This window comes from Sapajus apella, unplaced genomic scaffold (assembly GCF_009761245.1).
Source record: "Sapajus apella isolate SASKATOON/1434 unplaced genomic scaffold, GSC_monkey_1.0 scaffold75, whole genome shotgun sequence".
NCBI classification, from domain to species: Eukaryota; Metazoa; Chordata; class Mammalia; order Primates; family Cebidae; genus Sapajus; species Sapajus apella.
In genome coordinates, this window is record NW_022437015.1 from 6,561,042 (window position 1) to 6,572,812 (window position 11,771).

General features: G+C 38.8%; 1 pseudogene; it reads left to right on the plus strand.

Moving 5' to 3' along the window:
* The first annotated feature begins 720 nt into the window (after positions 1 to 720).
* LOC116532329 lies at positions 721 to 2,349 on the plus strand (annotated as a pseudogene).
* The last annotated feature ends 9,422 nt before the right edge of the window (positions 2,350 to 11,771 follow it).

The following is an 11,771-nucleotide window of genomic DNA, read 5'->3' on the forward strand; positions in this document are numbered from 1 at the left end:
CCCCCACTTCAAGTTGTCTTGCCTTACCAGACTGAACCAATGTACATCTTACACATATCAGTTGATGTCTCATGTCTCTCTGAAATGTGTAAAACCAAAGGTTACTCCAACCACCTTGGGCACGTCCTCAGGACCTCCTGAAGCTATGTAATGGGTGCATCCTTAACCTTTGCAAAATAAACTTTCTAAACTGGTTGAGACCTGTCTCAGATATTTTGGGATCACTGGCCTTATAGGATTAAGTAAGAGGGAGAGTAGAGAAAATAAACCTCAGGCAGGACAGAAACCTGAGCCTGTCCGGAGATACATCTTGGACTCAGCAAGCCCCTGCTTCTCTCTCAAGAATTTACACATTGTTTTTAGGTGTCTGCATCCAGTAGGCAGGGAAGCATGTAACTAAATTCCAGAGAACAATTGGAAAATCCACAAATGGTATAAAAATCTTGATGAGACAAGTCCAAAAGAAACTAAAAGTAGCAGAAACATCACCATCCTTAGGTTCTTGGAGATGCGGGGGGAATGTATTACCAGAATCTAGGAAAGAATCATGTATAACAGGCCATTTAACAGGAACAAATAGCTTTGAACAAGAAACACAGCCAGTTTGCAGTTATCTTTCAGAAATGAAGATGGCATGTAGTAGGTGTTCAATATACATTAGCTAGTATTTGATCAACACAATGCATGCAATTAAAAACTAAACTTCAGTGCTTTGCTCTCCCCACTCCAAGCACCTGCCTGGGCACCCGCCGCCAGCATGGACTCTCACAGCATGCCACAGAAAGATCTCAGAGTAAAGAACTTAAAGAATTTCAGATATGTGAAGTGTATTTCAATGGAAACCTCAACATCCTCTGATGACAGTTGTGACAGCTTTGTTTCTGATAATTTTGCAAACACAAAACCTAAATTCAGGTCAGATATCAGTGAAGAAGTGACAAATGTTTTGTTTTGTTTTGTTTTTATGAAAACTCTGATAATGAATCCTTCTGCTGCTTTTCAGAAAGTGACGTGCAAGATGTATTAGACCATTGTGGATTTTCACAGAAACCAAGGCCAGATGTCACTAATGAACTGGCCAGTATTTTTCATGTCGACTCTGAAGATGAATCATTTTGTGATTTCTCAGAGTGTAAGATATAAGATGGAATGAGGCTGCAGTCAATTCGGGAAGGCTGTAGGCCCCGCAGCCAGTGCAGGCATTCTGGACCTCTCAGGGTGGTGATGAAGTTTCCAGCGCGAAGTACCAGGGGAGCAATAAACAAAAAACAGAGCCCCCCTCCCCATCCCCAGCCCTCAGAGCATTCTGTAACTGATTGCAACTCCGATTCAGAAGATTAAAGTGGAATGAATTTTTTGGAGAAAAGGTCTTTAAATATAAAGCAAAACAAAGCAATGCTTGCAAAACAAAAAATGTCTGAATTTGAAAGCTTCCCTGGCTCATTCCCTGGAAGACCTTCCCTCCCAGGCTCCAACTCACAATCAAGGAGACTGTGAAGGCATACATTCCCAGGTGTTGCATCCAGGAGAAGCCCTCAACGGAGAGCTCGTCCTCTATTCAGGTCAAGGTCCTGGATCCTCAGGTCCGCTGATGCTCTACCCATGGAGGAGAATGAGGAAGAGGATAAGTACATGTTGGTGAAAAAGAGGAAGACCATGGATGGCTACATGAACAAAAATGACACGCCCAGGAAACGTCACTCCAGATGATCCATGACCCTTCAGCATATAATTCACCCAGTGGAAGAAATTACAGAGGAAGAGCTGGAGAACATCTGCAGCAACTCTTGAGAGAAGCTATGTAACCATTCACTGGGCTCTACTTGTCATCAGGGCCGTCAGAATACTATTGATACCAAAACAAACTGCAGAAACCCAGACTTCTGGGGTGTTCGAGGACAGTTCTGCCGCCCCTGCCTTCGAAACTGTTATGGTAAAGAGGTCAGGGATGCTCTCCTGCATCCAAACTGGTATTGCCTGCCTTGTTGAGGAATCTGCAACTGCAGTTTCTGCCGGCAGCGAGATGGACGGTGTGCAACTGGGGTCCTTGTGTATTTAGACAAATGTCATGGCTTTGGGAATGTACATGCTTACTTGAAAAGTCTGAAACAGGAATTTGAAATACAAGCATAATATCTGGAAAATTCACTGCCTGCTTTCTACTTCTCAAATCTCTCTTGTTAAAGTTTTCAATTTTTTCACTGAAATCTGAGTTAAGAATCTTGATGATCAGCCTGTTTTATGAGAAACTCCCATCAAGTTAATCTCAGTAGACATGTGTTTCTGGAGCATCATGGAAGGTATATTGCTAATTACACTTTGCCCTCCTACAGTTTCTTCTCTGCTCCCAACCCCTCCCTCGTGGCATCCCCCTCTATTTCCAATGGTCCTCTCCAGATGTTTAGTTTCAAAATTTCTTTTACGTTACAGTTTTATGAAAGCATATTTTGTTTACTTTGTGTTGAAATAGTCCTCATAAAACCTAAGCACTTAGAAACACAGTAATAATATTAGCTAACTAGAGCTATTGAATTTCAGAAGGCAGCCTTCTAACTTGCTTACACAAAAACAAGCATGATTTAGCATTCATACTAGTTGAAATTTTTAATAGAATCAAGGCACAAAAGTCTTAATCATGTGGAAAAATTAGGTAATTATTGCAGATTGGAGTATATTACTTCAGATGCCTCTCAATCCCATGTATTATGCTTATGTTACAAATTGTTATCACAGTTGAGACTTAATTTCTGCTAATTTCTTCTGCCCAGAGAGTAAGTGGTATGTCCAGCTTACACAATCATGATTCAAAGTTTGGTGGGTAATGTAATACTTAAAGTTATGGTAGAAGATCTATCTGGAAATTACGAGTAGTCTGATTTGAATTTTTGGTACAAAACTTTAGTATAATTGTAGTTTCCTAAGTTTATTTCACTTCACATATAAGGTATTGCAAATAAATTCTTGGACAGTTTTTTATGGAAATTGATATTAAAAACTAGTCTGTGGTTCTTTTCAGTTTCTTAAAAATTTATAAACTAGGTACAGTGTTCAAGTTTAGATTTGTAACAATGAGAAGTACCTTTTTGGAGATGTAACTTTCAGCAGTTTCTTAACCTGACATCTCTGCCAGTCTAGTTTCTGGGCAGGTTTCCTGTGTCAGTATTTCCCTTCCTCTTGCATTAATTAAGTTATTTGGTAGAGGTGGAATCTAAGTGTTTGTGTGTCCAATTTACTTGCATATGTAAACCATTGTTGTGACATTCAGTGTTTGATGCATAATTGGACCTTGAATTGATAAATATAAATATAGCTTTTGTTATGTAATGCTTTTATACAAAAGTTTTTATTTTAATAATAAAATGTTTGTTCTTAAAAAACCCACTAAACTTCAATTACTTTAAATTACAGTTTACCCTTAAACAATGCAGGGGTTAGGGATATCAAGCCTCTGTGCAGTCAATGCATATAATTTTAACTCCCTCAAAACTTAACTAAGTGGAAGTGGATCATCATAAAGGGCTCCATCCTATTCACAGGGAGTTGGCTAGAGACAAGGAGGAAGAGGAAAGGGTCTTGCTGTCTCAGGAGTGGCAGAGGTGAAAGAAAATCTGTGTGTTAGTGGACCCACAGATTTCAAACTCATGTTGTTTAAGGGTCAACTGTACTACACACCAGGCATGATTTAAAGTGCTTAACATATACTGATTCACCTTGATCTTCACAACAATCCTAAGATATGGTTGCTAATATTTTAATTCAATTTTTATAAGTGATGACACTGAGGCACAGATAATTAACCAATCCAAGACTATATGCTAATAAGGCAGCAGATCCATAATTTGAATATAGATATTTTTGGCTCTAGGACTTAAATCCTTAACCATCATTCTATACTATTTGAGCCAGTTAGTGTTTTTAGGTCCTGAGTATGAGAGTAGATGGGAGATAGGGTATGTTTCAGCCTATTTGATTCCCTCCTTTGTTCACCATTTTTCATGTCAGTTGGATATAGATCTGTTTGTTGTCTCCTGGTCCTGTGGGAATTCAGTCAGGCTGGTGGGAGAAATTTTAGTTATAGAGAATATACATAAACCCTTTTGGAAGGCCAGAGGGTTTTTACTACAGTACTTGGCTGAAGGCAGCCTTGTCCCATTAGTTAAGTAAATTAGAGTAGAAACAAACATATGTGGTGAGTTTACCTAACCAACTTGTTTACTCATGTGGTCCCAAAATTAACCTTTGATGATTCCAGATGGCTCTTTCTGTGGGAGATAAACCAGGGATATTACTCACTAATGGTGTTTGCTTTAGGCCTCAGAACCTGGCCTTTAATCTTTACTCTCTAGTGGTGTTGACTCAAAGCCTTTGTCATTTAATGTGTGCTGGATAAAGGCCGGCAAGGCCAGAGTGTTGGGGCCAGTGGCTACTGACTCTTTACAGCAGTCTCCTCAAGTGTCTCTGAGTGGCCATGGACACCCCAGCCTGCTATTCCACTGTATTCTGTTTGAGTGAATTTATTTATCTGTCATTGAGTCAGGGTCTGCAGGACAGACCCCCATAAGGGCCCAATTTAAAAAATATGAAAACCTTAAGAAAATCCCTTTATAGCATTGGCAGCCTCTGTCCAGCCTTTTCAACACAATATGCAAGGAAATAGGGTATTTCATTCAAAAAAAATCAATAATAGGAAAGTGGTAGTGGTTGGTGTTGGCCAGGCTCTAGCCTAACTATACAAATAAGAAGAGAAAGGTATGTTCATTCCTGAAATTCAGCTAATTATAATAATGCCACCTAACCATCTAAGAATGGCTATGGAAACTTTAAAAATAGTTACTAACCACGAATAATTATTATTTGGACACCTTTGGTATAACAGAGGATCTAAACCACAAGGACCAATCCAATTATTACTTTTATTTCCACCACTGCCTCTTCAAAATAAAAGGCACCTGCATTGCAAGTTATGAAAGACATAAGACATAATGAAGTTGGACTGTATTACAATAATATATTGGGCAATAGGTTTTTCTTTTTAGACAATTTGCTCTAGAGATCATATAAAACTATGATTTGCTACCTGGGATTTATCAAAAAATGTATTTTTTTTGAGACAGTGTCTCACTCTGTAGCACAGGCTGGACTGCAGTGGCTCAGGCCAGCTCACTGCAGCCTGGGCCTCCTGGGTTCCTCCTACCTCTCTGCCTCCTGAGTAGCTAGGATCACAGGTGCATGCCATCACACTCAGATAAAACTTTTTGTATTTTTTTTTGGTAGAGATGGGGTTTCTCCACATTGCCCAGGCTGGTCTTGAACTCCTGAGCTCAGGCAATCTGCCCACCTAGGCCTCCTAAAATACTGAGGTTACAAGAATGAGCCACCTCACCAGGCCCAAAAGATGTATTTTGATCAGTGTAACCAATTTATACAGTTGTTTCTTTGTTAGACAAATCAACTCTTCAAGCTCAAGGGATCAGTGCTGGATGTTCCATATATAGTATTTGCACACCCATGAGTGTGTGTGTGTGTGTGTGTGTGTGTGTGTGTTGATTCAACCAGGCTCTGTGAAATTTGTGATTCCATACTTGCCAGAAAGTGTGAAAACATTTAGAATGCAGCCGTGCAGCACATTAGCCACTTCTCAATCATAGTGAAAATTAGACTTTGTGATGGTGTAATAATCTGAGAAACTCCACGCTATGGCAGTCAGTATCTCATATGGATCATTTCCATAAAAATGCCCTCACTTTTTCTAGGAAAAATCTAGCCACAGAAAACCCTCCACCCCTAACACTGAACAATTTTCTCTTTTTAAATATTCCCAAATGGTTCACTTGTCCCCTCGCAACTAACCAAGGACTCTCAAATATATCTGAAGACCAAGTAGAAAGTTTATCTGCATTAGAAAATCCGATCTTAATAGAATGTTTGCCAACCACACACTGTCTCGGTATTGCTTTTTAAACTGTATAACACTGACTTCATTTCTAACACTCTTAAACCCCTGCTGAAATGAAAGTGAAGGTAGATGGATTCCCTTGCCACAAGTTTATGAATAAATCGACTTTCTTATTTTCATATCAGTTTTAGTCTTTTATATTGCTTTTCAGTGTATTCAAAATGGATTCAGCAAGTCTTACTTGAATAAATTCTTAAGAAAATTTCTTACTTCAATTTCTTGTCAAAATCTAAGTTATCATTCTTCATTTCAAAATTGCCTTTTCAGTTCAAGATAGGCTGACAGCTGGTAATGAGAAAACTGAACACATCCTAGAGGTAAGTGTATCTCTTACCTGGAGGTAAAGGTATCTCTTTGCTATTTGCTAAATTTGTCCAGATGGTGTATTAGATAATATAGTGAAATAATGTGCTGTTGTCATACCTGGCAATATGTATTTTGTGATTTCTGTTCTCAAATGTAGTGATTCTTTCTATAAAGGGCATTATCAGTGACCTATATATTAAAGTGAGAAGTGAATATATTTTAGCAACTTTGCCATAGGAAAAATCTTAAAGAAGTATTTTCCTTTTATGCATTTCCATCCCTCCTTAGGTTTCATTTATAATGACTTTGTTGATAAAGGATATGCACAACGATGCTTTTTATTTCAATGCTTGTTAAATTTCACAAAACTTTTAATACTTTAAGAATAAAAGAAATAATTTTCCACCTTATCCTGGGAAAAGATTAACATTAAAACATTCACAGTAATGAACCTTTGTACTATATCAAAATGTAAAAATGAAGAGTCAGAAAAAAGTCTTCTTGTGTTTTATAATTTAATGCCAAAATTTTCTAATTAGACATTGGCAATTCTCTAGCACAACTTTGTTATTTTTAGTTTATTACTTAAAATACTGTTCTAAATATATTTTAAAATTTCCATGAATATTTAAGATAAAATTCTTTTTAAATCTGTGGCCAGTTTGTAAGAGAACACCAGAAACCTTGGCTCTGTGGATTTGACAACATAATTCTTAAGGTTACATGTAGCACATTGAAACAGCTGTGACCAATAACCGTACTGTCTTTATTATTCTCCCATGATAGGAAATTAAAACGAAGTGGAAATGTTTATTCCATAAATAGTAGGCAACACTTTAAACAGATAATAAAATGTAAGGGTTTGCTGGAAAATAAAGAAAGGTCTCTCATTTAACCAAACTGAAAGGTAACCCACTGCCAAACTTGTCCAAAGAGACAGCTGACCATCTTGTTAAGAAACTAAGACACATAGCAAGCTTTCATTAGGGGGGAGTTATTTCCATCTCAGAATTTCCAGGTGCCATGAGAAATGAAGCTATGTTTCACATAGTGAATTGAGTAAGCCCATTTCAATTGGTCATGTTTATATAAAGATAGCTTTTCTTCATGAGCTATTTTTGATAAAGTTATTTTGGACTCTGTTTGCCTCTCTTTTGAAATTCCCCTGGATCCTGCTTAGAAGCTGTATGTTAATTCTTTGGTCAGGCTTACAGTGTTATTTCTTACCTAAAAATTAGAACTGTCACATTTAATCATCTCAACTCAACATTTCTTTGTTTCATGTGTACCAATTGATAAGTTGAACCAAATCAAATTACTGAAGGTTGTTAATTTTGAAGCAGATAAATGCCTTGTTCCAACATGTGCACCTGAGTTGTATTTTGTTTGAAATAAGATACTTCTTTTTCAATAGACACATGCCAATCAATAGTGCTGCAAGAGGAAATGCCATAACTTCATAAGGATGACTGCCCGACATGGGTCTGCAAATTGATCTTCAAGATGTTCAATGTTTTGGTGGTGGGGGAAAGATCACCATATGGGGAATCAAGAAATGCAAGCACTCAAACTGTTTTTAATTTTTTTCCAATTCCATTCATATATCAAGATATTACTGTACAAAGTACTGCTGGCTGAAAATGGCACAGAAACATGGAAATTCCAACCAGCTTGTTATAGTAATTTTGTTCTATTGCGTTATTGAAGCTAAAGTCATAAAACATCTTGGACAGCATCTTTGACATTCAGCAAAATTCACAGTTGCTGGATATGAAAGACTGAAGAGATGCTTGAGTAAGATCATAGAGACTACCAAAATTTGAAAAAAAAACCTGCTGTTTTTACTGTATCTTTTTCTATTGAAAATAGTATGGAGAATATAGGCAAAATATTCTAGAGTACCATTGTGTATGCTCTAAACATTACATGTTGGCAATTCTGGATCACAACTTTGTTATTTTGAGTTCATCTTTATTACTTAAAAGGCCTGTTTTAAAATAGATTTTAAAATTTACATGACTATTTTTTTTTTAATCTTATGGCCAGATTGGAAGGAAATACCAGAAAACTTCATTTCTGGGAAAAAAGGTCAACAGAGTTATAAGCCCTACTGAGTCCTGATTTTTTCTGGAGCTGGTCCTAGAGATGCCAGGGTAGTTCTGCTGGCCCTACCGAGATGGCAGAAAGCAACTAAGGCAAACTAAGTGGGGGAAAAGAACTTACTCCTAGCTTGGGATCAGAAAAATAACTGAGGTACATTTATACATTGCATTATCCCATAATGCCCCCCCTCTAATTTCAGGACCAAAATGTGAGAGTGCTTCTTTGTCTGGGTCCCCCCGGGCTACCTCTTTGTGATTCTTTCTGCTTGCATTTAATTTTCATTTCAACCTAATTTCATGAGGATTTAGACATTGATGTTTAGAGAGGTGCAGAGAGAGATTTATTCCCAGCCATTTACCCGTCTCAGGATAGAACCAGACCCTGCGCTACACTAAAGGATCTGTACTACAGTAAAGGATCACACTGAATCAACCTGTCCTCTTCAACCAAACACTGATTCACTGCAAGCCTATACCAGCAAAAGGGCCTTCATGGTTGGCTACAGTTTATCACTTGGTGCTTGGTGCTTTTCTTACTGTATGCTGGTAGTTGGATGTCAGTATCAATACCTGCCAAATTAAGACTTGCTCTCTTGCATTTGGCAAACATTGATTCTTTCCTGTTTTCCTCACTTAGGACCTAAATGAAGTTTAAATATACTTGAATTTTTCTTAATTGTTTTCTTCAGCTAGGCTTCCACTCAGGGACTTGTAATTGTTTCATAGATGGTACTGCAGGATAAGCCAAAGCAAGAAAAAGAATTGCTGATGGTTTGTTAATTCCCTTTCAATAAATAGTAGTGTCTTAGTGCTGAGATAAAGTGGTTTCCAAAAAGATTTATGATCCAGAAGTTTGGTACAGATAACTTTAGTCATGACGTTTCTGGGATTGCTGGTCCAGAAAATATTTTAATATATTTGAGATTCAGTAAGTACCTCCACATCCAGATAGCGTGTTTAGAGAATTATGCAAGATGTTGACATAAAAGACATAAACGCTGTTCTCATTTATTTATAATCTAAGGAGAGAAAACTAGAAAATGCTCGTAGAGAAAGCAGTAGTGCAGACATTAAGTGCTATGAGAGTCCAAAGTAGGAAGAAAGTGACTTATCTGAACTGTATTATTCCAAGTTTATTTCCAAAAGGAGGTAGAATTTGAGGTGGGCATTGAGGGGTGGACAATAACTGAGTAGGAAAAGGTAGGTATAGCATATGATTGAATAAGAACTGATATGCTTTGGCTGTGTCCCCACCCCAATCTCATCTTGAATTGTAGCTCCTATAATTCCTACATGTCATGGGAGGGATCTGGTGGGAGATAATTGAATCATGAGGACACTTTCCCCCACACTGTTCTCATGGTAGTGAATGAGTCTCACAAGATATGACCATTTTGTAACAGGTGTCCCCTTTTACTTGGATCTCATTCTTTCCCTTGCCTGTTGCCATGTAAGACATGCCTTTCGCATTTTACCTTCTGCCCTAATTGTAAGATCTCTCCAGCCATGTGGAACTGTGGGTCCATTAAACCTCTTTTTTTTATTTTTATAGATTAGCCAGTCTTGGGTATGTCTTTGTCAGGAGCAAGAAAGTGGACTAATACAGTAAATTGGTACCAGTAAAGTGAGGTGCTGGCTGTAAAGATACCCAAAAACATGGAAGTGACTTTGAAACTTGGTAACAGGGAGAGGTTGGAATGGATTGGAAGGCTCAGAAGAAGACAGAAAAATCTGGGAATGTTTGGAAGTTCCTAGAGACTTGAATGGCTTTGACCAAAATGCTAATAATGATATGGACAATAAGGTACAGGCTAAGGTAGTCTCTGATGGAGATGAGGAACTTGTTGGGAACTGTAGTAAAGGTGACTCTTGCTATGTTTTAGCAAAGAGACTGGCGGTATTTTGACCCTGCCCTAGAGATTTGTGGAACTTTGAACTTGAGGGATATGATTTAAGGTATCCGGCAGAATAAATTTCTAAGTTCATGGGAGGGACTTGGTAAGAGATAATTTCTAAGAAGGAAAGAAATTTCTAAGCAGCAAAACATTCAAGAGGTGACTTGGGTGCTATTAAAAGCATTCAGTTTTAAAAGGGAAACAGAGCATAAAAGTTCAGAACATTTGCAGCCTGATGATGCAATAGAAAAGAAAAATCCTTTTTCTGGGAACAAATTCAAGCCAGTGACAGAAATTTGCATAAGTAACAAGGAGCCAAAAGTTAACCACTAAGACAATGGGGAAAAGGTCTTCAGGGCATGTCAGAGAACTTTGTGTCAGCCCCTCCCATCACAGGCACAGAGGCCTAAGAGTAAAAAAAGGTTTTGTGGGCCAGGCCCAGGGCCCCCCTGCTGTGTGCAGCCTAGGGACTTTGTGCCTCTGCACCAAGATACAGCTCAGGCCATGGCTTCAGGGGGTGCAAGCCCCAAGCCTTACCAGCTTTCATATGGTTTTAAGCCTGTGGGTGCACAGAAGTCAAGAACTGAGGTTTGGGAACCTCCGCTTAGAATTCACAGGATTTATGGAAATGCCTGGATATCTAGACAAAAGGTTGCTGCAGGGGCAGGGCCCTCATAGAGAACCTCTGCTAGGGCAATGCAAAAGGGAAATGTGGGGTCAAAGTGCCCACACAGAGTCCCCAGTGAGGCACTGCCTAGTGGAACTGTGAGAAGAGGGCCATCATCCTCCAGACCCCAGAGCAGTAGATCCACTGACAGCTTGCACCATGCACCTGGAAATGCCACAGACACCCAATACCAACCCATGAAAGCAGCTGTGAGGAAGGCTATATTCTGCAAAACCACAGAGGTGAAGCTGCCCAAGACCATAGGAACCCACTTCTTGCATCAGCATGACCTGGATGTCAGACATGGAGTCAAAGTACATCATTTTGGAGCCTTAGGATTGGACTGCCCCACTAGATTTTGGACTTGCATGGGGATTATAGCCCCTTTGTTTTGGCAAATTGCTTCCATTTGGAACAACTGTAGTTACCAAATGCCTGTATCCCCCATTGTATCTAGGAAGTTAATAACTTACTTTTGATTTTAAAAACTTGTAGGTAAAAGGGAATTGCCTTGTCTCAGGTGAGACTTGGAATATGGACTTTTGAGTTAATGCTGAAATTAGTTAAGACTTTGGGGGACTCTTGGGAAGGCACGATTGGTTATGAAATGTGTGGACATGTGATTTGGGAGGGGCCAAGGGTGGAATGGTATAGTTTGGCTGTGTCCTCACCCAAATCTCATTTTGGATTGCAGCTCCTATAATTCCCATGTGTCATGGGAGAGATTCAGTGGGAGATATTTGAATCATGGAGGCCGTTTGCCCCATACCATTTTCATGATAGTGAATAAGTCTTATGAAATCTAATTGTTTTATAAGAGGTTCCCCTTTCACTTGGTTCTCATT